Raw genomic sequence first — 21944 nt, forward strand, 5'->3', positions numbered from 1 at the left:
TTTTCCCACTAGCAGCTAACTGACTGCTTGGCAGGATGCATTTCTGCTACCACCCATGGAGTTGTAATTTTATCAGCAATCAGTTGAGTTTGTTCTGAAACTAGTTTGTGACAATTGTACTTGTTACTGCAATTCCATAATTTAATAAAATATTGAGAGACACCAGTGAAACACTAATATAAAATGAATTTGTTTTGAAAGGATTTAATAGAAGTATATTGGTGAGGAATTGGGAGCTTTATAAGCAAAACTGCAGAAAATCATAGAAGTATAGAAAGATTCTGTTCTCAGAATGCCTTCCAATTATATTTAAGTTCTCAATCTAAAGACACAGGAAATCATGGAAGATGCATTACAGACACGGTTTATTTAAGAAAGAAAAATGGTTATTTATCTCAGTCAGAACAGTACTTAGAGAATGCTCCAACTCCCCTATCAAAATATTGAAGAATGAATATGTGTATGCATGGTTTCTTGCAACTTTATTTATTTATTTGAGAGACAGAGAGAGAGCGCGTGCGGGGGGAGGGTGCAGAGGGAGAAGCAGACCCCCTGCTGGGCAGGGAACCTGCCTTGGGGCTCAATACCAGGACCCCAAGATCATGACCTGAGCTGAAGGCAGACACTTAACTAGCTGAGCCACCCCGGGGCCCCTTTGTACGCAGGTTTTAAAGTACATTTAAATAAACTGTGTAAGTTGTCATGCTTCTTTTTTTATGACTCTTTAACTTATTTTCTTGATTAACCACCTCTTATTTGATTTTTAAGGTTTTGGGAGAAGCTTGGTTTTTGCAGCCTGTCAGGTTACTATTGATCCAGACTTTCTAGACCATTTTTGCTATAAACTAGCTTCCATAAGGTGGACTCGTCTTCCTTTTCCTGAGACAAAGAACTGGGAATTCAGTGTTTGCAAAAGAATTCCCAGACACTTACCCATCTTAAAGAAATCACTAATTTATGCTTTATCCCATACAGGAAGATGGCCCGAGACAACACTAGATGATATGAAGTTTATATCAGAATCAACACAAATATGCCGGGTTGTAATCTAGAATTTGAAAAGTATGGCACCGTTCGTGACCTTCTATAGATGACGATGAGGATCGGAAAGAAGTGCACCCAATTCTCCTACTACTGACCATTTCTCATACAAGCACACAATAATCAGAATCTTCCTTCAACATAACCATCCATCCATTCTTTTATATTCAAAAGTTATTAATCAAGCTCCTACTGTTAGGGATTGACTGCATCCCCTCAAAATTCATACACTGAAGTCCTAACTTGGTATTTGGAGGTGGGGCCTTTGGAAGGTGATTGGGTTGAAATGATGTCATGAGGGTGGAGCCCCCATAAGAGCTCGCTTTCTCTCTTCAAGAGCACACACCAAGGAAAGACCATGTGAGTACACAGAGAGAAGGCAGCTGCCTTCAAACCAGGAAGTGAGCCTTCACCAGACACTGAATCTGCTGGCATCTTGATCTTGGACTTTCCAGCCTCCAGAACTGTGAGAATCAATTTCTGTTGTTGAAGTGACCCAGTTTGTGCTATTTTTTTATAGCAGCCTGAGCAGACTGATACCAACTATGTGCCAAAGTTATTCTAGACACTAGGGATGCACAGATGAGTAGAACGAAATTCTGCTCTCATAGAGGACAGATTCTAGTGGAAACACTTATCCTCCCACCAGTCTGTGAGCTACTGAAGGGTACAAATTGTACTTAAACCACTATCACTTAGCACAATGTCTGGTGCAAAGTTTAAAGCAATGTTTCATTAGTTGAATTAAATAAAATTGAATCAAACTGAATTTAATTTTCGGCGTGTCAGATCTCACCAAACTCGGGAGTTATTTTTCTATCATGTTAGAGGTTTGGACTGGTCTCTATTTCTCTAAATTTAATTTGATTGATATAACAACCTTGTCTGAATTATGCCTCAACTGTACATAGACAATCCTATTCTTTCTTTTTTGCCAAAAGCAGACTTCAGTTCAGAAAATTGAATTCTGAAAGATAATATCAAGGCTTCTAAAATAATTTTTAAATGGCATGTTTACATATAGGAAACTTAGATCCTGAGAGCCAGTTCCAAAGTAAACAATGGAAATAGTCAAAGGTCAAAATATAAAACAAGGGAATTTCATCCAATCATAAAAGGATTAAATGTGAAATCTCCACAAACTATACAAAAACATTCCGAATGTAAGTGCATGCATTGACATTAATTATGTTGTCTTATTCCTACAACAACCATTATTGGGACTTAGTATCTTAAATGCTATTTTTCTTTTTCCAGTTCACAAATATTTTTAACACAGAAATTTTAGTTCAGCAAATATTTGAACGCCAACTTCTTGCCAGCATTGTGCTAGGGATACCAAATGGCTTTAGGGTAGAGCATCATCCAATTTTCACACTGATTTCTTCCCTGAAGAAGCAAACAGTTTTTCTCTTTCAAATCTGCTCCCATAGACTAGACTTCTCAGAGCTGGTGAGAAGAAAGCTGCCATATAGTCCTCAGCACCCATTGCCCTCTCACTGCTAAAAGGAAGTTATTTTCTTGAAACAGAAGAAAAGTACCTTGCCTCTATGAAATCTGATAGTCTGCTCTAGGGGTGTTGTTTTCTCCAGCTGGCCGCACTGCGCGATTCGCTTGTAGCACAGAGGCAGCAGAGTCCTGCAGGGCTGAGGAGGAGAAGGCCCGATCTACAGCCTCCCTGAGCTCGCGGGGAACTCCCCTGCAGGAATAAAGATGAACTCCTCCACATTCCCGGAGGCTTACATGGAAGCACTCATCGATGCTTTAGGAAGAAAAGCAGACTACAGTTTTAACAATATCATTAGTGCTATTATTCTTATTATTGGTCAAAAAAAAAAAAAAAATCAGAAGACCTGGGGCAGAGACAAAGATGGAAGATGCTGAAGCTTTCAAGAGGTGACACAACACCAACCAGCCAACTGAAAAACTATGATCTATAATAAGTAGTCCAAATCTTCCAAATATGTACATAAATACGCAGGTCTTCAGCAACGTCTTCTTCAGAGCCATGTAGCCGTAGAAGCATTAAGCCTAACGCTCTGAGGACACCCCACTCGGGTTTCCCTGAGCCATGAGGTGGCTCGGGCAGTTTGCACTCTTTCAGGAACAACACCGTAGAGAGCGAGCATCACTAACGTCCTGGGACAGCTGCCGGCCGCCTCCTAAGTCCCCCTCTACAGGAAGCGAAGCATACGACAAAGAGAAAGCAAACGGTATAAATGGTATTTCGTTAAGTGATTTTTTTCTTTTTTCTTTTTTTTCAAGGTGGCTTTTCCCATTGTGTGGTTGCTTTTTTGTTTTGGGTTTTTGTTGTTGTTGTTGTTTTTGTTTTTGTTTTTCCCTCTCTATATTCACAGCTCCTCCTGGATGGAGCTAAGTTATATAACTGTACTAGCAGAGAGAAGATAATTTGCTGGCCCCCAGTGATTTCCCCAGGATACTGAGAGAATGCGTAACAAGATGGACCCTGAAAGAGGAGCATCTGGTTGCCCTAAAATATAATGCTTGTCGCAGAGAAATCACTGTAAATAGCTTTAACAGAGACCAAATGTGTCTGCTTTAATCCATTGTTTTATCACCCACTAAGGGAATTTATTGGGGGGGGGGAGTGGGGTCATTTTATCAGGGCATGATTCATAACTCTTTATTAGAACCAACAGGTCAAGGTCTTTAGCTATAAAATGGAAAGTTAGAGTCTTGTTATCCAACCACATGTAAAATATGAAAACGGAGAAAATTGACGGAGAAGAAAACTAGTCTTTCCATAGGTTGGGGGGAGAGGAGAGACTGTATTCAAAACATGATTTAGAGAAAGGAAGTCTGCATGTTTTGTTTTGTTTTGCTTAATTGAAACATACTTTAGTTGGGGAAAAAAATCATAACTGAAATTTCTCAAGTTGTACAATATTCTGATCCTGATAAATTGGTTTTTTTTTTTTTAGTTGTCTCCAGGGAAATGAGGGCTGTAGCCTTAGGAGAATTAGCATGTACTAAAAATGAAATAACAGGCCTATTCATAAGAGGAATATGACCATCAAACACACAATTTTTTAAAAAAGAAAACAACAAACAGTAATTCAAGCATGTGTTTGAAAAGTACATACATACTTAAGAAGCATTTATATCTTATTTAAAAAGTAATAAGCTGCCATGTGTTAAGGATAAAGGGTATTTCAGAACACATAAAAGGAACAGCTCACTCCATTTCTGAGGACGGTCAGAGGAACACCAAAAAAACCCAACGGACTGACTTCTAGTGAAATCCAATCTCAAAGGGAAATTCAGGCATCGGTAGAGAGCCCATAGCATCAACACACCGCCAGCACTTTTCTTGTCAGGATGGCAAAAACACCAATGCGCCACTACTGCTGGGGACTCTGCACGATGCTCTGGCTTCCCTAGAATCCTCTCGCTTTGGACAATTATTCTGAACTTGAACGCAAAATTCGGTCATAGCATCCACAGCACTCTCCTCCCCACTTTAACTGCTCTGAATCCACTCTCCAGAGAAGTCTTACTTGTTTGATGTCTTTGGACCAAGTTGCATGTCACTTCAATTTGAGTAATGTTGCATAAATAGAAAAACAAATAAGGGCTGGCATTTGGGTAAAACTGAGACGTCTATCTTACTCCGTCTTCCAAGCTCTTTTTTGTGCCCCAATGGTATGCAGGCAGTTTAAATCCGAAATAGCTTTAGTGTTTCCCCCGCTGCAATCCCACCATTCTTACAGTGAAAGAACTCACTGCCGTCTTCACCAGCACACTGCAGCACGCAAACAACCTGAACCTTACTACAGATGATTGATTGAGTCACTAAAGGCATCCAAATCCTATAATTGAGCTGTCTGAACGGTATCAAACTCCCACAGACATGTGGCGGGTGAAGAACTCAGACCTATCTCATCAAAGATAAGCCCTGTTTAATTGGGATCACCAGCCTCCTTGCCTTGGTCTCACCCCTCCCACCCACAATGTTAAACACTATGAAGTCCCTCCTTCGCCGTGCCCAGGCATAATTTTTTTGATTTAATAAAGAGCTAATCCTTTGGCCAGTGTACTCTATACAGCCCGCATGCTCTCTATTACTGAACACATACCTTTAACATCTCTAGCCTCCCTGGCAGCTGCCTTTGGTCTCTGCACCAAACCTGCATTTGTTGAATAACAATTACCAATCTTGCACTTATTGAATAACAATTCAGCAAGGCTCTCTGACCTCTACTACATGTGACACTTTTCCTTTTGGATCATCTTGTCCTTCGCTGCATCTTGTCCTTCCTTCTGCTAAAGCAGAGAAAAGCAGGTCTGTCAAAAGCCGAGGCCTGAACATCCTGAGCTAACTGCAGGAGATACGCTGCGCCCTAACATCCACTCACTTCCACCCTTTCCTCCCCTCCTCCTCTGAGCTGCCAGTCAAGAGAAGCAACTCCTTTAGTGCCTGCATGTTTCTACTTACAATAAATTAATTATAGTGAGTATTGCTTTTGTTAAAGTCAGTCTTAGCCGCACAGTTACAACTGAGTTTTGATGATGTGTCTTCATTTAAGAATGACAGCCTGTGATGGGCTGTTCTTATCACCTTGAAAGGGGCATAAGGAAAAATCAGGCATAACAGAAATGTTCCATAACTTGGTTAGGGTGGTGGTTAAACCTGAATATATACATATGTCAATGAACTCTACCTGCCATTGATGCACTTCATTGTATAAAAAGTTATCACCTTCAAAAAAGTGATGGTAAAAAGACAGGTATAGACAGACACATAGATGATACATGGATGGATGGATAGAGAGATGATAGATAGATGATAGATAGATAGATAGATAGATAGATAGATAGATAGATGATAGATAGATATAGATAAATAGATGGATGATAGATAGAGATAGATGATAGATGATAGATAGGTGATAGATGATAGATGATTGATAGATGATAGATGATAGATAAAATGAAGCATCAGCTGACTGCAAAACTAAACTTATCCAACTAACAAACCATTCCCAATTTTCTAATTTTATCCCCAGGATCAAGTTCCCAGGACTGAATATAATTTGCAGCCTTTATTTCATTCAGAAATTGTCAATGCAAAATTCTAAAAGACTGGCCTGACAGCCAAGCCCTGCCAACTGTTTGATCAGACAACATGAATTATTACCTTGACACAACTGTACGAAAGGCAAGCAACCTAATGTCCCCCAAATATACCGCTGCTGGAGGCAAGACATCTGGCTTCAGCAGAGAATTTCCAAGAATCCACATTCTCCACAGCTCTCCCTTTCCATGGCGTGGGAGGGACCCCAAAGCAAGGGGTAGGAAGTTCAAGAACATGCGAAGCAAATTCTCTATAGGCTGTTCATAGAGCAGAAAACATTCGTCTTCTTCCCTGTGCAAGGATATCCTGAAGGTGAGAGCCAAGCTAGACTCCCACTTATAAATCAAAATACCCCTTTTGTTTTTACCTAACAAAGAAGAGAAAGGCGAGAGAGCGAGGTTATAAGGTGTCATTCTTACCTAGTGGGACTATGAAAAGGAATGCCGCTGCTGACAAGTGCGCAAGGTACATAAAGCACACGGCTTAGAAGCAACAGGGCGCACAATTAAGTACAATACGGGGAGAGCATGATTCTCCTCTGACAAGGTTGAATTGTTCAAACGAAGTCCTGGGGAGCACTGATATGAACACAGGAAAAATAAAGGAGAGCTAGAAGGGGATTCGGTTTCTAAATATCAGGTGTTACAGAGCAGAGGAAAAATACCCTAAAATAACTGAGTCTGATCAGCCCTTGATCATCCAAAGTAGTGGGAGAGAGGAATGCACATTAATTCCGAAATAGCAGGTAATTAAGAAACAATTTATCTTTAATTTTAGAAGGTAGTTACACACAGGGACTCCCACACCCACCCACCCACCCCTTCACGCTCCCCCGGCCTTAACATTCCTCACACTTCATCGTATGGCTCACAGCGTGGGTTCCCGCTGAAGGCAGGGGTGGGAAGAGCCGCAACAAAAGACGTGCATGCATGTTCTGTGAGAATGTTCGCTGTTTTCTGAGCGTAGATGGTGACAAATGACTTTAAAGTAGCTTAAAGAGAGAAGCGTCATTCATTAAAAATTATGTTCCTTTGCTCCTGAGCTAATACATGATAACATTTATTTTGCTTTCACAAGGCAGCAGCTTCCTGGCTGCGCATGAGGAGGCATTTCTGTATCAGCTGCACCAAGTCTTCATCAAGGCACTTCTTGACCATCTAAGGGACCGTCGCCTAACCAACCGAGTCAAGAGCGTCAATCTCATCAGGGACGCTACATCCTTTCAAAGGTCTAAAAAAAAGGAGGGGGAGGGTGCCTGGGTGGCTCAGTCAGTTAGGCATCTGACTCTTGATTTTGGTTCAGGTCATCATTTCAGGGTGGTGAGATCGAGCCCCGGATCGAGCCCCACATGAAGCCGGTTTAAGATCCCCTCTGCCTCCTCCCAAGTGCATGCACACGCTCCCTCTGTATTAAACACACGCACATTTCTGAATGTTAGCATGTAAATACTTAAATACTCCAGACATTTGGAAACATACACATGTCTTCCCAGGGACATGAAGTACCTGATACTACAGCGTGTACACACCCATGTGTGCCTGGCACAGCACAAAGCACTCTACGTACACCAACTCACAACCACTTCTTGAGGTAGGTACTATTACACCATCACATTAATAGACCAAAGAACTCTCGTTCATAGAGGATACACAGAGGCACAAAGTCCAGAGATGGAGCCAGAATTCAAACTCCAGTCTGTCTGAAACCTAAATCAACTCCATGCAACTGCAGAGAGCAAATCCAGATCTTCATGCCCAACAGGACACCCGTCTAACTGAGACGTAAGAACACTGAAACCCAGGGATGCCCGGGTGGCTCAGGGGTTCAGCATCTTCCCTCAGGGCGTGACCCTGGGGTCCTGGGATCGAGTCCCTCATCAGGCTCCCCACGGAGAGCCTGCTTCTCCCCTGACTGTGTTTCTACCTCTCTTTCTGTGTCTCTCATGAATAAATAAATAATTTTTTTTTTAAAGGAAAACTTTGGCCAAAAGAGGTTAAGTAACTAAGACCTGTCATGTAAGACTGTGGCTGGTGCCATATTTTTCTTCCCCAAATATAACCGGCTCAAAAGTGAGGAGTTCCAGTCTTTACCAGGCTGACGAATAAATGACACATGCATCACCACTGCACCAGCCAGCTAACGCAGAGGCCAACATAGCCAGGCCTGCAGTCTGACTCCAGAGACTCACATTCGACCCTCTCACTACAGAAGACTGGGTTCAAGGCCTGACTCCACCTAAGCTTATAATCTTGTATGCATCACCTAAAACACAGTCCTTCCTGAGGTATTTCCCATTGCACTGCCCATCCTGGGTCTTTCTGCCTGAACCTAGAGACGGGACCCTTCTGCAGACATCAGCAGCTCTAGGTCTCCGCGGTCACCATGGCAGGAAGACCTCCAGGAACACAAGCTCACCACGTGGGGGATGTTAGATACCCCCACCGACTGCTCGTCGACACAGGCCAGAAGCAGTAGCTGTCAACCCTGACTGCACATTAGATTCATCAAGGGAGCTGCTAAAAATCAGCAATGCCCAGCCTCACTTCCCAACCAATTAAATGAGAATCTCCAGAGATGGGGTCTTGGCATTGGGATTTTTTTTTTAAGTTCCCCAGATTATTTTATGGAATCCAATGTTGAGAGGACCTGAGCTAAAACATGGGTCAAATCCATAGTTGAGCACTGGGATTTCACAGAAGCCAAATAATGAAGTAAACACTTTGAAATAATACTTCTCTGTGTACTATATTTCTGATTTTGAAAGTCCTAACTCCCAAATTAAATGCTAGCATGCTATTTATAGATTTACAAAGTGTACACATATATACACACCTATGTAGGCTGTAATATTACTATGTGAGAGCATTATTTTCACATTGCTACAGTCCCATACTCTATACATCAGATTTCCTCATAAAATCAACATCAACGTGTCGGCTGTACTTCCATCCGACCACCACACTGACGCACGCACACGCTCTACCTTCACGCTGCTGCGCTATGAGGCCAGAATCTCACCTTTGTATCTTTCTAAGATTGAAGAACATGAGAAGTTATTTGAGCTGCTGACAAACGAAAATGTCTAGACTCTAGTTACAGTCACATATTTGAACCACGAAAATAAATGCCTTAAACCCTGCTGGTTTCCTATTGTCATTTAAATTGGAACATTTTAATTTTTATAGCAACTTCTGCTGGATTTTTATATAAGCTTGTGTTTAATAATTTTTCATGTGTCACATGAAGAATTTAACGTGCACAACTGAAAGACAAAAGGCAATGGTATTAAGATATTTAAAATAAGTTGAACATTCCTTCCACGTTTTTCTGGATGACTTGCTACCATAAATTACACCTTTTTGCACTATGCCATTTGTTTCCCCCAACTGTTTCTATATGGTGCAATAATTACATGCTCTATTGAATTCAAAAGGGTTGTTGAAAGGTTAGGTGAACAGAGAAAATGAAAGGAAATGTAAAGGAAAGCTGCAGTTTGCTCTCTATTGGTACATAAATAAAGATAAGTGAACAGGGATTTCTTGGAAAGGAGGGAAGATACCATGATTCTGTTCAGATTATATTGTACGCAGACTCTATGTTAGAAGACATGCACCTAAGCCACCTGAAAAGCAGTGTAATTTTGTCGTGTCCATTTTTCCTTGCATAAGCAATAGAGTATCACAAAATGATATCAGAAAATGTGCTCGAATACCATACTAGTCGCATGTAAGAACAAATGGGCAGTATTATATACTATAAAAACCAAAGATAAAAATAAAGACGATTGGATGGTCTGTCTTGGTAGAACTCTTAGCAATCTGAATACAAGCACATCCCTTATAATACTTAGTATCTTAGTGGTTTAAAGCTGAGAAGGCTGATAAAGCTTATCTAGTGCAAAAGCCAGGAGATGCCAACAAAACCTCAGGAATGGACACACACAGATTCAGCTTCTTTTTTATTTTTTTTTTATTTTTTAATTTATTTATTTATTTATTTTTACAGATTCAGCTTCTAAATCACTCTCTGACCTCCACTGGTAAGGCAAAGAATGGATGTGCTTTCTTGCACTCTGCACATACTGTGCTTTGGGAACCACCTTCCAAGGTTGCCCTTGGTGCTTTTTTCCCCTGTATCTAAACCTGGCATATGGAAGGAGGTGCCGATGAGAACGGAGGAACACACCCACACATTATGATTTGCTCTGGACCTCAGCTCCCCTATGAAGAAGCCAGTATACTCCAAATGCATTTATGCTGAATTTCTAAATAGATTCCTGATAGAAAAAGAACTAAAATTATCTCATTGCCAAACAAAAGGTTTCTGCGTTAAAATGTGACAGCTCATTGCTCAAGCAGCTTGTTGCCAGAAGGATACACACCGTTTCCAGCAGAAAATTGGTTTCGGGAACTTGCCCAACAGCCCAGACACAAAATCGACTTCCCTGGCTCTTTCCAACAGACCAACACCACTGGGACTCACCCCTGGTCCGTTCAACAGAGCCTTGAATCTCCTTCAAATTTAAGAGCCCAAACTAGCTCAACCAGATTATTCCTCCAATGCCAAAGACTGGCATTGCTTTCTGGAGCGTTTCTATTTCTCCAGTGATTTTACTCCACAGAATCGCTCATGACTACAGACAGCACTCCTTAATTAAGCCCCAACAGGGCTGAATTTAAGCTATCACCTGAGAAAATATATTCCACCATTACTCAGGAATGCAGTTTGCCACTACTGGGCGTGAATCGCTTAGCTCTATTAAACATATAAGTTTCCCTACAGTTCTATGCCATTATTCGCCTTCATAAATGCACATGTGTCCTTCATAGTTAGCATTTGAATATAAATAGAGAAATTCACGATTTGGTAATGTTTTCAAAGATGGACACTCACATTTATTTTTGTTTTTTAAAACTGCACCACTAGATGCAAATTTAGCAACCATTAAGCAGACTCTTCTAGTTTTATTGATTTAAAAAAGGAGACTCAGAGAGGCCATCGGCTTTGTTCCAATCATGCAGCCATCTAGAGCAGAACCAGCGCCCAAATCCAGCTCTGCTACTTCCTTATGCCTCCGTTCAATGAACAGAGGAAGCACATGACCAAACGGAAATGCAGATTCCCCCACGGAAAACACGATGTCTTTGCAGGTGACTCCTCGGCACCTGTCAGAAGCTGCCAAAGAAACGAGTCATCTTTCCATCTGAAGGGAACGAGACAACCTAAAAAATGAAAGACTCATGAGAGATCCCTGCTCCAGCCCCAGCCCCCCATAAAACTGTTACAGTTTTTTTTTTTTTAGTTTTATAGACATATATTACTTTAAAGAAAATGTGAAAGGTAAACTCCATGTGTACAAGTTAAATAAATCAGGAGGCATGGTTTATTTGGAAAAAATGTATTTTTTTTTTGAAATCTTTGCTTTACTAAACTTTTCACTACAGTTTTCTCCGATATAATGACCTCCCTTATGATTAATAAATATTCTATTCAGGTGCAACTTTCTGGGCCATTTCTACTGCATTAGGCAAGGTACGCCTTTATACTATTGACTCCCCTGAATTTTGACTCCCTTTTTAATTGGAATTGGGAACACCACACAAAGTGTGAGATACCCATAAACAGTGGTGAGCTGATGCCAGCTCACGCATCCCACAAGGAGCTATCGTGGGCATCTCTGCCAACCCTGCACTCACTGGTTAGGGAATTTGGTGGTTGATCCTAATGGACAGGTGCAGGATGACACAGGGGAAGCATGAAGACAAACTTGTTTAGTTGCTTAGAACAAAAAATAAAGCATCACACAGAAAGGGCCCAGGGCTTTTATGGGAGTCCACATAGCCCGGACCCTGGGCCTGAGCAGCTTATCTCCCTGCACAGAAGAAGAAAAGGAAAGGACACCCCACCCCGGAAGGGAAGTTTAGGGAAACCATTCTAATGCCTCAGGTTCTACGCCAGGCTCAGCGCCCATGCCCAGTCAATGCACCCGAACCAACAGAGCAGTGATGGAGCCCAGGGGGAGCCCAGGCCGCAGCGGGCTGTGCATGCTGGAGCTCAGTGTCCACACACACACATCCAGAAAAGAGGAGTGACTTCGGCAGTCTCGCAACTACCATCTAGAACAAGAAAACCTGTGCAAATATATGCGAGAGGATAAACGGCCGTAGCAACAAGAAACAAAATGGCACTTTACACCTCTGGGCTGGCCTCAGGAGGAGTTGTATCTGTTAAGTGGAACTAAGAGATGGGAAAACATGAATAAAGCCAGCTGCTTTGGCCTAATCATCCCAGACCTGTCCTCCTAACAGGTAAATCCCATTCAGCCTGAATAAGTCCATCCAAAGCCGTCATGACAAAGCAAATAACCAAGTCAGAAAACACGCATGTCCGCCGCCCACCTGGGGGTCGTGCTGAGGGTTTCTGTGGATGGGAGCAATCACTGCGCTCGCAGCATGTTAATGACGGTATTAAACGAGGTTCGTTATTTTACTGTAGCAAAGAGTGGAAAGGATCTGTAATTAGCAGAGTCCTGATAAATTCCATATTACAACCTCAATCGGTGCTTATGTGGGGAAGGGCACATTTAGGGTCCATTTAGCATCGTCATATTCCTTAGGGGCTCCTTTGTGACCTTTATCCACCCAACCCATGGTGGGTAAGGGTGGCATGACTCTACCAAACACGACAATGGCCCATTTGCTACCCCCTGCTAAACACAACTGGCTTGCATTAATTAAAGACACAGCATGTGAGTCATCTAACATCCAAGGAATCTATGGCCAAGCCATCCAATTATCGTCCTAATGCTACTGTGCCTTTCCAAAATTCAGGGGACACACACGAACAAGAACAGGTCAAAATCATGAGAGTTATTCAAACCGACTTTGCAACTGGACCAGAGGACTGTACTTAGTCACGTACATGTGTGTGTAATACACTTGAATAGTGGATTTCATTCATGTAACCAAATATTTATTTTCTTCTAACCCAATTCCTGAGGTATGAATAAAAGCTCTGAGAAAGATTTGTTTATCTTCTCGTTATTAATATCTTTGGCTCTACTTTTATCATTGGGGGTTAATGAAAGTATTTGGGACAGGAAACATTTTTAAATTTTACAAGATTTTTTTAAAAAATTTTTTACAAGGTTTATTGGTCCAGTGTTTTTTAGAAATTATTATCTAATACATTTTATGTTGAGTTAATGGTGAAATATTTTGGCATTAAGAACAAAAGGAATTTTGCCTAAGGCTTTTCTCATTTGCAAAATGAACTAAAAAACAAAGCCCAACATTCTTCTTATTCCATTATCCCATTATGGGCTCAATCGGCCAATAAAAAGTATCCAGCTGAGTACAGGAACTGGGGTCCAATCTTAATTTATTCAGTTTGAATCCTTCCAATTAATCACCTCAGTTCAATAATTTCCAAATCTTATTTCATCTTGTCCCAGACAGACCCAACCTAAATGACGGTTTTGGAAGAAAGTGGCTGTTCTATCAGTCCGTTGAGAAATTTCCACTAGAAGATAAAAGGCCCACAGATTGGATATGGAAATTTACAATTCCAAGAGAATTTATTGTGTCCTGCAATAATTTAGTTTTGCATCTGTGCCCCTTCTAGGCAGGATCCATCACCAGTCACCGAACAAAATACCAAATTCTCAAACTCTCTGCAAGTACCCTGCAATTCATTTGCGTCGATTGCTTTTCTTTTTTTGTTTTGTTTTGTTTTTCATTTTTATATTAATATTTTTTAAAATAACATTCACTGAAGACCATTTAGAAAGCATACAGAAGCAAAAATAGAATGAAATTACTGATATTTTCCTTCTACTTCTATGAGATTTTGTGGGCATTCTGTTCTTTACTATATCAGTCCTCCCTGTGTCTGCGTGTGCGTGTAAAATATTCCAGAGAGCCGAGAGTTGGAATAGCTTGACCACATTACTCACTTTAGCCACATTAACCTATTTCTATCCGTCACACCAAGACTGTAATCTGGTCTCTGTCTTAGAATATTTTGAGCTTGGAATCCTACCTTAAGCTCACGTTATTGGTTGCTTCCTACGCCCCACAAGTGTCAATGAACTTCTTGCCTGGATCCTGACCATTTTACTTCTAACGTCTCCAGAGGCTTCTAGCTAACACTTTGTTTCCACCTGTGAGACCTGTCAGGTGTGCCTTCCCCGCTGGACACCTGGCCCCTTTTTGGTATTACCTTCTACTCTGTTCTACACTCCCCTATGGTCTTTAACTTCCAACCCCACCAGGGCTTCCTGCCTACATTCGCTTTCATTCCACTTGGATATCTTTGTCTCTTGCCTCTGAAGCCTAAGGAGATTTCCTACCCCTTTCTTTCTGAGCTCAGAGTGGGATCCCTTTTATAGAACAGTATCTTCAAGCAGGTACCTGCATATTCAACTAGGTCAAGCTTTATGCAGTTATAAAACAAGCATAACTTTCATTCTTTTTTCATAAGGATTTTATTTATTCATGAGAGACACACAGAGAGAGGCAGAGACACAGGCAGAGGGAGAAGCAGGCTCCCTGCAGGGGACTCGATCCCAGGACCCCGGGGTCACACCCTGAGCCAAAGGCAGACGCTCACCGAGTCACCCAGGCATCCCTCGTAACTTTCATTCTTGGAAAGCAAAGCACAGATGCACATGCTCATCCCAGACAGGAAAGACTGCTGTATGATTTACACGTTCAGGGAGTAGTGATGACATCCTTCAACGTGATGTTCTGAGGTTGACCCTCTGGTCCTCTATTCTTACCCTGAGGCCATGCCCCAACTGCTTTCCCAACTCCAACACTAACAATTGCCATTATGGGGGAAGTTTGCGTTTTTTTTTTTTTAGGAAAACAAATCAACATATAAACATAACCACGATTATCCGTTAGCTGTTATTGCTTCCTCCTGGTTGAATATCGCTACTTTAAACTCACAATCAAAGCTGTTGTGAAAAAATCTTAAGTCCAAAACTTGGACCTCTCAAAAGTTCCTATTTCTTCTCTGATCCTTCATGAAGCACTCGGCTACATTATTCAGAACACCCAAAACAACAATCAGGAAAGAGTAAACAAGGCAGGAAACTTTCAACTGAAAGGCAAGAGGCAAAAGGTCCAGGCAGGCAGACCAACGGAGCACCGGCTACCATCCCCCTTCCTGTTTAAAGAGTCACTCCAGCAACGCTCTCCCCTCTCCTACATCTCTTCTCTCTAATGAGTCATTTCTAGCAACTTGAAACAAAGAGTGATGATTTCTGCTTCCCTCCTCCCCTTAACAACTCTCTACTTTCAAAACAACACCCCCCCACACACACACACACAGACTCAGATTACAAACTATTCAGTGCACATCTAGCTACTTGTAAGAATAAAAACAGTCAGGACTGGACATGAAGATTTATTATATGTTCCTTTCCTTCTCTTCTAGAGGACAAAATACACAGCTAGTTGGAAAATCATACTAAAGAAAAAAAGTAAAAACCATATTGGGGACACCCACTCCCCACTCCCTACTGTAACCCCAAGGGGAGAGTGGATGCCTAAGAGCATCTCCCCAGAAGTGTGAGGGTGATTCTGGATGGAGAGGATTGCCGACCACTTCTGTAGTGAGTAGCAGACCTAGAAGTATGCCGATGCCGGGCGAGCCTGGGAAAAGGGTCAGCAGAGAGGAGAAGGAACAAGTAAACATCACCTCTGGTTTCCTAAGCAGCAAGTCTGAGGGACGGGGGATTTCTAGGTTTTTTGTGAACTTAGAATAGGCACTTGAAAGTATCTAGTAAGATGATTGAGCTTGCTTTCCCCAAAGGAGGCCCACCCAAAGAATGAAGAGGTCTCTACAGGCATCCTTGTGAGAGTGACATTGTATTTAAACCCTATGTGGCCATCCCTGACATACCACCGTGAAGCTCGGGGGTCAGGACAAGCTGGGAGTCCCACCACTTCCTTAAGATCATCCAACTTTTGGATGATTATTCAAAATGTTTCACTGTAGAGGCACACACTGTAGGTTTCAAGCAGATGCAGCATATTCATGTCCGTCCACGGGAAGGCTGTCATGCTGATGGGCAAGACTACCATGATGCACAAGGCCATTCAAGGGCATCTGGAGAGACTGCAGCCTCGCATTGGTGGAATGGGGGCTTTGTGCTCAGTAAGGAAGACCTTGCTGAGTTCAGGGACATGCTGCTGGCCAATAACGTGCCAGCTGGTGTCATATCATAGCCCTGTGTGAAGTCACTGTGCCAGCCCCGAACACTGGTCCGGGGCCCAAGAAGGCCTCCTTCTCCAGGCTTTACGCCGCCACTAAAATCTCTAGGGGCACCATTGAAATCCTTAGTGAATTGCAGCTGATAAAGACTACAGACAAAATGAGAGCCAGCAAAGCCACACTGCTGAACATGCTGAACATTTCCCCCCTCCTCCTTTGAGTCGATCATCCAGCATGTGGGTGGCAGTGGCAGCACCTACAACCCTGAAGTGCTTGACATCACAGAGGAAACTGCATTCTCACCTCCTGGAGGGCATCCACGACGTTGTCAGCGTATGTCTACAGGCAGGTTATTGCCAACAGTGCCCCTTTCCATCATTAATAGATATGAGCAGGTCTGGCTTTGTCTGCAGAGGCTGGTGACACCTTCCCACTCACTAAAAGAGTCAAGGCCTTCCTGGCTGACCCATCTGCCTTTTTGGCTGCTGCCCCCACTGCCGCACCTGCCGCTGCCGCAGTCGCAGCCTAGGCTGAAACAAAGGAAGAGTCGTAGGAGTTGGAGGATGATGCAGGATTGGTCTCTTTGGCTAATCATGGAAAAGCAATCAACTCAGCCAACTTTATTTGTGAAACAAGAAAACAAAGGCTTACTTCTCTTAAAAAAAAAAAAAAAAAAAAAAAAAAAAAAAAAATGAAGAGGACCACATTAGCAAAAACTTGAAAAGAGGGGAGGGAAAGCAATGCTGCCTCTACAGGACCCCCTGCATTATGCTACAAAAGGTACCAGTTGGACACAGAATGTGTCATCCACCATGACACACAAAAGAGCCAATGTTGCATGTCCTCCGGTCTAGAGAGTCAGCTATGGACAACAATAGGTGGGCGGCACTGGCATCTGGGCAAAACCGATACTGAGGGAGTGGACCAGCCTTTCTGCGGCCACACCGTATGCTGTATAAATACCGCAACTCCCTCCCTTCCCTCCACTGCCAGGAATGGGATCTCGAGCCCAGTGAAACAGCAGCAGGACCATGAGTAGGGAAAAGAGAAGACTGGGAGATAGAGCTGGAACAGCTGAGATAATAATATGCAAATCTGACTGTGTATTTAGACAAAAGAAACATTTAAAAGGCAGTTGACTAGAATACATAAAGGTTGAAGACTGTTTGCTACTTCCACGTGAGAATACTGGTTTAAGAAGGTGGTGGGGCAGCCCGGGTGGCGCAGCGGTTTAGCGCCGCCTTCGGCTCAGGGCGTGACCCTGGAGACCCGGGATCAAATCCCACGTTGGGCTCCCTAAGTGGAGCATACTTCTCCCTATGCCTGTGTCTCTGCCTCTCTCTCTGTGTCTCTCATGAATTAAATAAATAAATAAATAAATAAATAAATAAATAAATAAATAAATAAATAAAAATAAAGCCCACATCAGGGTCCGCGCTCAGTGTGGAGTCTACTCAGGACTCTCTCTCCCTCTCCCTGTTTACACAGGTGCTCTCCTCCTCCCCATCTAAAATAAATGAATGAATAAAATATTTCAAATAAACAAAAATGCAGGACTAAAAGTCTGTCATACAATCTGGCTTCAAAAATCAAAGAGAATTTTTTTAAATGGCTTGTACCAGCCAACTTTACATTTAAGGTATGAGTTTCTCTTAACAATGTAGAGGATGGTCTGTAAGTTACAAAACAAAACAAAGCAAAACCAAAAAAGCAAAAACAAAAACACCTCAGTTCTCAACAGAGTTTGCTTAAAAGGGCATCAGGCCCACGGAGGCTCATCTGCTTAGACCAAGACTCCTCGCGCTGTCTGCCCAATTACTAACACTTCCCTACTGTTTATTACAAAACCCTACCATAGTATCAAGGTTCTGTTGACAACATCAGGCTTTTTGTGCCCACAGATGTTTACATGCAGAAATGAAACATCTTAAAATTTCTTCTCATTTATTTATAAAGATATTTCTGCCACTAACAAAATCCAGTGTATATATCAAAATGCAAATGATAACATTTAGCCAAGTGTGTAATCTGAACAAAGAAAAAGAAGCTCTAGAGACACTGACAAGCCAAACTAACACCGGCATAAGGAATCTTAATATTTGTGCTTTTTGTATGACTCCCCAGTACAATTACAAAAGGGTTGAAAGATAACAAATTACTGAATCCCATTTTAAAATGAATTAGAATCTTAATCTCCGTTGTAACTTGCCAAGATTTCCAAGAAGATATTTAACTACACTCCCACTTGGCCTCATTAAATTTCATATAAATGTGTTTACCATCACAATTGTACAACTTCGAGAATATTGCCTTATAAATATTTTATCAACAAGAAGTACTAGAACTCCCCCACCCACTGACTATGAGAAAACAAAACTGTCTTTCTCAAGTTGGAGAGAAGGAAAATTTCCTTATATATCCACAAGTTTTGACAAATGTGGGGAATTTATCTTGAGTCATTATGAAGGGAAGCTTCTAGATTCCAATTGGAGAAACCTGTGAAGGACATTAGTTCCTCTTGAGCTTTGAGGATTGAAACCCGGCCTGTTATTTTCTGACCCCAATCTTCATAACCTCTAGATGATTCAGCTATTGTAAATTGAGAAGCTACAGTGATTCTGGATGTACAGAGATGTTAGAAACTGGACATATTTTATTCCTGTAGTTAAGAGCTTTAAAAAATAATGGTACCATCCTACTTTCCAACACACATGTAAAACTGTCAGTAACTGTCTTTATCTCAGTTTGCATTTCAGGATTTGAAAGTACTTGAGGGGCCCCTGGGTGGCCCAGGCGGTGAAGCGCCTGCCTTCGGCTCACGTCATGATCTCAGGGTCCTGGGATCCAGGCCCCCATGGGCTCCCTGCTCAGCGGGGAGTCCGCTTCTCCCTCTGCCTCTGCTGCTCCCCATTCTCACACTCATTCTCTCACTCTCAAATAAGTGAAATTAAAAAAAAAAAGTTATTGAGCTCATCATGGTGTTAACTTAGAGGAAAATGAGAAAGGGCCATTATTAATTCTTTTAAAAGATAATACTTGTCAGGACGCTTGAGCGGCTCAGTTGGTTAAGCAGCCGACTCTTGGTTTCAGCTCAGGTCATGATCTCAGGATTGTGAGATTGAGCCCAGCATCAGGCTCCAAGCCCCTCTCCCTCTGCCCCTCCTGCTCTCTCTCTCTCCTCTCTCTTTCTAAAATAAATAAATAAATCTCTTTTAAAAATAAAATAAAAATACTACCCATCTCTGCCCTACACTGAATTCTTTGAACCCTATTTCAAAGACTAAGTGAATGGTCCATAAGCAAATGGATAACCTGATGGCTACAAATCACTTTCTACCTCTAGAATCTTAAAAAAAAAAAAAAAAAAAAGATAATGTTAATGGTTCAGAAAAAAAATAAAATAAAAATTGATGCCTGTTGAAGTGTGTTTTAAATCATTTTCAGAAATAACCAGCAGAATAATGGATCTAAATGTTTAAGCCAAATTAAATTGCCTACAAATGATCAGAAATCATGGTTGCCATGGTTTCGGGGGCCCAGAATATGGTGTATGGACTAAACAGTGCCTAGCAGCAAAAAATGCCTGTGTATTAAGTGCAAACCACAAAAAAATAATAATAATAATAATTATAGTGTTCTCAGGCATCTGAAATCTTTCAAAAATAACAATAATAATGATTAATAATAATTTTTTGAAAAAAAATAAATAAATAAAATAATTTTTTGAACTGTCAGCTGATCTTACCCACTAGTGCGACAACAATCACTTATCTCCATCCTGGGTTCTCAGGCTTATCGCTGCACCACAACCCCAACTCTCTGGCTGTTTAGCAGAGAAGGAAATGGCCTTATGATCATGATGAAGAAAGTCACATGTAGCCTCTGGTCTGACAGGTATTCTTTTTTTTTAAAGATTTTATTTTGAAGTAATCCCTGCCCCCAATATGGAGCTCGAACCCACAATCCTGAGGTCAAGACTCATATGCTCCACCAACCGGCCAGACACTACCTTACAGGTATGCTTAATGCTCAAAAAGAAGCTCTTGACTTGTTACAAGTTGCTTAAAGTTACTTTCCCCAAAAATCTGAAACTCTATGGTGTCTTTAATTTTTGTTTTAGTTTCTATTTTCACTAAAGCAGATCTGTGTTTTCCTTTATGTCCTCCATCCGACTCCAATATGGAGTTTTTATGGATTTCAAATCAGTCAGTGAATCAGTCAACAGTTATCAAGCAACACTATGTCAGACGCTAGTCAGACGCTGAGGTTACAAAATAAATTAGACAGTCTCTTGCCTTATAAGAGGTTGGTTTGTCAGTCCCATGATTAAACTGATTTATTTCTAATATTTCTAATATTATTTCTAATAAGTGTAGTAAAGCTATGGTAAAAATATGGACACCATATTCTGCACAGAATCAAAGAAAGTCAGGAATATTCCTTGAGTTATGTGTCAGTCAGTAGTGGGAATCGGCCAAGTGCCAGGGGAGCAGGAAAGAATTCCACTTAGAAGGACAGCAGAAATCTTGGCTTTATGTGTCCAAGGAATTGTAACACTAAAAGCCACTAGAGAGCACAATATGTCAGGTGAGGAATGGCAAGGAAGTAATTTGCAGCAATATGGGCAGAGCAAGATCCTAGATCTCTGTGTGTTAGCTGAGGTTAGCAGTATGGACTTTATTCTGGAGGTAATATAGAATCACTGAACAATTTTAAGTAGAAGAGCCATGTGGTCTGATTTGTCTTTCGGATAGATGCCTTTGGAGGACAAATCTGAAAGGAACAAAAGCGAAAACAGACCATTTGGGAGGCTATCTGTGATGGTTGATTTTATGGGTCAACTTGACTGGGTCATAAGGTGCCCAGATAGTTGGTCAAACAGTATTCTAGGTGTTTCTATGATGGTGTTTTGGGGTAAAATCAACATTTAAATGGGTGGACTTGGGTAAAGCAGATGACTTCCATATTGTGTGTGGGCTACATCCAGTCAGTTGAAGGCCTGAATGGAATAAAAAGGCCAATCCTTCCTCAAGCAGGAGAGAATTCCCCAAGCAACTGCCTGTGGTCTTCCATCTGCAACATTGCTTCGTCCTACCTGATGGCCCCAGAACTAAAATACTGGCTCTTCCTAGGTCTCCTGCACCACCAGATGTTGGGCTTACCAGCCTCTGTAATGACATAATCCAACCCTTTCTAATAAGTCTAGCTAGCTAGCTATCCAAATATCTATCTTCTATTGGAGATCTATAGATACAGATGTACTTTCTGCACATACAATTCTATTTCTCTGGAGAACACTGACTAATACACTATTGTGGCTGAGAACCACATAGGAGGGGCTCAACTGGGAGTAGTGATAATAAAGCTGGAAATGAAAATGATTTAAGAAGGAAAATAAGTGGCTCTAATGACTAAAATGTGGGGGTTTCAGAGGAGGATAGGAGTCAAGGGTCATCACTTAGTTTATGTGCCCAGGTACATGACTGTACCACCAACTGAGGTAAAGATCCTAAAGGAGGTGAGGACTCAGGCGGGTACAAGTAGTTAGTACAAGACATGTTAAGTTTGAGGTGCCCTGAGCATCAGA

General features: G+C 41.7%; 1 long non-coding RNA gene and 1 pseudogene across 1 annotated transcript in view; one reads left to right on the top strand and one right to left on the bottom strand.

Moving 5' to 3' along the window:
• Nucleotides 1-21944, bottom strand: part of LOC144291855 (uncharacterized) — a 112131-nt gene that overhangs the window by 40700 nt on the left and 49487 nt on the right. The gene's annotated exons all lie outside the window — the stretch shown is intronic.
• LOC144291354 (large ribosomal subunit protein uL10 pseudogene) lies at nucleotides 12520-17392 on the top strand (annotated as a pseudogene).

This window comes from Canis aureus, chromosome 20, assembly GCF_053574225.1.
Source record: "Canis aureus isolate CA01 chromosome 20, VMU_Caureus_v.1.0, whole genome shotgun sequence".
NCBI lineage: Eukaryota > Metazoa > Chordata > Mammalia > Carnivora > Canidae > Canis > Canis aureus.